This window comes from Pteropus vampyrus, unplaced genomic scaffold, assembly GCF_000151845.1.
Source record: "Pteropus vampyrus isolate Shadow unplaced genomic scaffold, Pvam_2.0 Scaffold72, whole genome shotgun sequence".
Taxonomy (NCBI): domain Eukaryota; kingdom Metazoa; phylum Chordata; class Mammalia; order Chiroptera; family Pteropodidae; genus Pteropus; species Pteropus vampyrus.
The window spans coordinates 330,947-333,694 of record NW_011888853.1 but is presented as its reverse complement, the minus strand read 5'-3'; the positions used below and the strand labels follow the sequence as shown (position 1 = coordinate 333,694).

Below are 2,748 nucleotides of genomic sequence, written 5' to 3'. Positions count from 1 at the left end.
GTGGCAGCACCCACGCTGCTTGCCTTCTGATTCACAGAATTGGTTCTTTTTCACCCAGCGTATTCCAGGCAGCTGGAGTGGTGGCGGAGGGAGGGGTGATCCACAGTTGTTTGGGGTGGGGGGAACCTCTGGCATCTCGGTCAGACAGGTTTACAGAGCTATCTACTGTGGGTCATCTCTGGGCGTCGGGCCAGGGGAAGGGCAAGGAGGAAATGCGTGGGGGGCACCCTGCTCCGTGCAGTCCCCAACGTCCCACAGCACACTGTGTGAGCCTGCACTTGGGTTCAAGGAGCAGACAGAGGCTCAGCACCGAGCGACTCAGCCCAACTGTCCCAGCTTTCCACAGCTTGGAGGCGTAGTGGCCCTTCCTTAAGCTGCCCGCTGGCACCTGCTGGTCCAAGCCAGCACAGCCCCTCCCCGTTCCTGCTGTGAGGGAGCAAAGGGGAGCATGCGAGAAGGGGAGCAGTGCCGCATCAGGTTGCGGCTCCTTATTTTTTGAGTGATGATTCATTCAGCCTGCGTTCCAATAGTTTAATAAGTCATAATCGATTCTGCAGCCTCTTCTTCCTTATCCTTCTCCAAGTACACACACACCACACACACACACACACACACACACACACACACACACACACACACACACACTATCCCCAGTACAGTTTTAGAGAATGGGAAGCAGAAAGCAGATGCCAACTACAGTTTTCTCTCTAGGCTCAGCTGCTTCGTCCATCCTATTATGTGATTTCCAGTTCGCCAGTGGAAAGTTAAAGTCACAGGCTGTTCAGCAGGTAGGGTGAGCCGTAGAGATGGACGAGTGACCGGGGAAGGGAACCATGGGCTAAGTAAGGTAAGGTAGCAGTCAGCTGGACCACACTGCCTCTGGGGGTACCCTCTGCATCTCGGGTCACCTACTGTGAGGGTGGAAGGCAGGGGTTTCCATTGGATTCGTCTCTGAGGTCATGATGGGACTCGAATCTGCTGTCCTGGAGTCTGGGGGGCTCGATGGAAGCTGAGCCAGGGGTTCCCTCATGTCCCAGCCCGGCTGAGAGCCAGCTCCTCTCTGGATGCAGGTGTGCAGGGTGGAGGGGCTGGGGCCGGAAGCTCCCTAGCAGGGGCGTGCCCTGCTCACCATTAGCTGGTAGAGGGAGGGCAGAGCTGAATTAAGCGCAGGAGAGCTCCGCATGGTCAGGGACACAGCTGCCACAGCACCCGCTCCCAATGGTGTTCAAACCAATGATTCAACTGGTTTCCGGGAAAGAGGAGGAAAAGGAAGCTCCAGGAGGTGCCCACCGCACCCTCAAATTCCTCTGTGTTATCTATCTAAGAAATGAACCACTGACTCTCAGTGTCCCCCACCCCCTGCGGGGACCCTGATGAGACAATGCATCATATGTATATATTTAGTTTTAATATGACTGCTTCCGGAGGACCAGCTGAATACTTTTTTCAAGGCACTTTGCATAATGAGTTGGCGCCTTCCATATGTTTGTTGGTTCCTAACCTCCGGAGCCCCCCAGGTGAGATTCGAGACTACTTCCTACCTCCCACCGTGCATGGAGGGCGAAGAGAGACTGAAGAGAGAGGCAGGCTACTCCAGATTGGTAGGTGATGGTTCTACTGATCCAGGGAACCTACGCAGGAGGCTTCTTTGGGACACTGCAGGACGAGCAGATCTCTATACTCTCCATCAGCATCTTAAAATTTATATAGAGGCTTTACCAGGGGTCAGCCATGTATACCGTCCAGGTGGTCTCAAGGACACACTGCCCTCTCAAGGGTGCGTCCTTGAAGTGAGTGGCTCCTAGTATGGGAACAGTGGGTGGAACATACATTCCAAGGACAAGGGAGCAAGAGAGGAACCTCTGGTTACCAGGGTCCAGCTCTCAGGTCACCTGGTGGCCATGTCTTCTCAGTGACTTCCTCCAACAAGGCTCCTTATCTCGGATGATCTGATACAGTGAAAGCCCCCCGCCCCTTCACATGTGAAGTCTTCCCTCTCGCTCTCCCCATGTGTCAAGGTGGGTGGCCCCATCTAGGCACAGCGGTCTCTTCTGCAGGGCTGGGTGAAAGGGGTCCGAACCACGTTGGCCTTGGCAGCAGAAAATGTGTACTCTAGAACAATTGTTGATTCTGTCCAGGTGATGCAGGCCTCCTCCTCCCACTTTGAATGTCTCAAAAGAATCGTCTCACTTTGCTGCCACCTGTACTCGGCAGCCACCTTCAGGCTCCAGGTCCCTGTCTGACTCCCAAGGGCTGTTCTTTTGACTTTCTCCTCCATCTGCTGAAGGAAGCCACACTACACCGTCACATCGGGGCTACCTCTCCTTCCTGTCAGCTCGGTTAGTAGCTAAGTAACCAAACCTCGAGCCAGAGAAATCGAGGGGTTGGGAAGCAGATAACCTCCGTAATGGCTTGTCCGATATCTTTAAAGCAATTAAATAATACCCTTCCCTCTTTCAGCGGTTATCAGAGAGACAATAGACAGCAGGAAATTAAGAACAGGAGCAGGACCAAGGGCCAGGCCGGTGCTCAGCCGGGAACCCCGGGGAGATGCCGCTCGGTTCACTCTTTTGGTGACAAGTTCATAGCCTAGGCACATGACATCATGACGTCTCTTAGCGGCTTAATCAATTTGACGGGGGAAGTTGTCACCCTGCAGTGAGTTTAGTGGAAGTGAGCCTTGCAGTGCAGCCTCGAGGAGCGCGGGAAAGCCCTGGAGGAGGGTTGGACCCAGTCGGGAGTGGCGGG

General features: G+C 54.4%; 1 protein-coding gene across 1 annotated transcript in view; it reads left to right on the top strand.

The window, feature by feature from the left end:
• The window catches only part of SLC39A11 (solute carrier family 39 member 11), a 229,639-nt gene that overhangs the window by 27,046 nt on the left and 199,845 nt on the right, over positions 1 to 2,748 (top strand). The window lies entirely within an intron of this gene.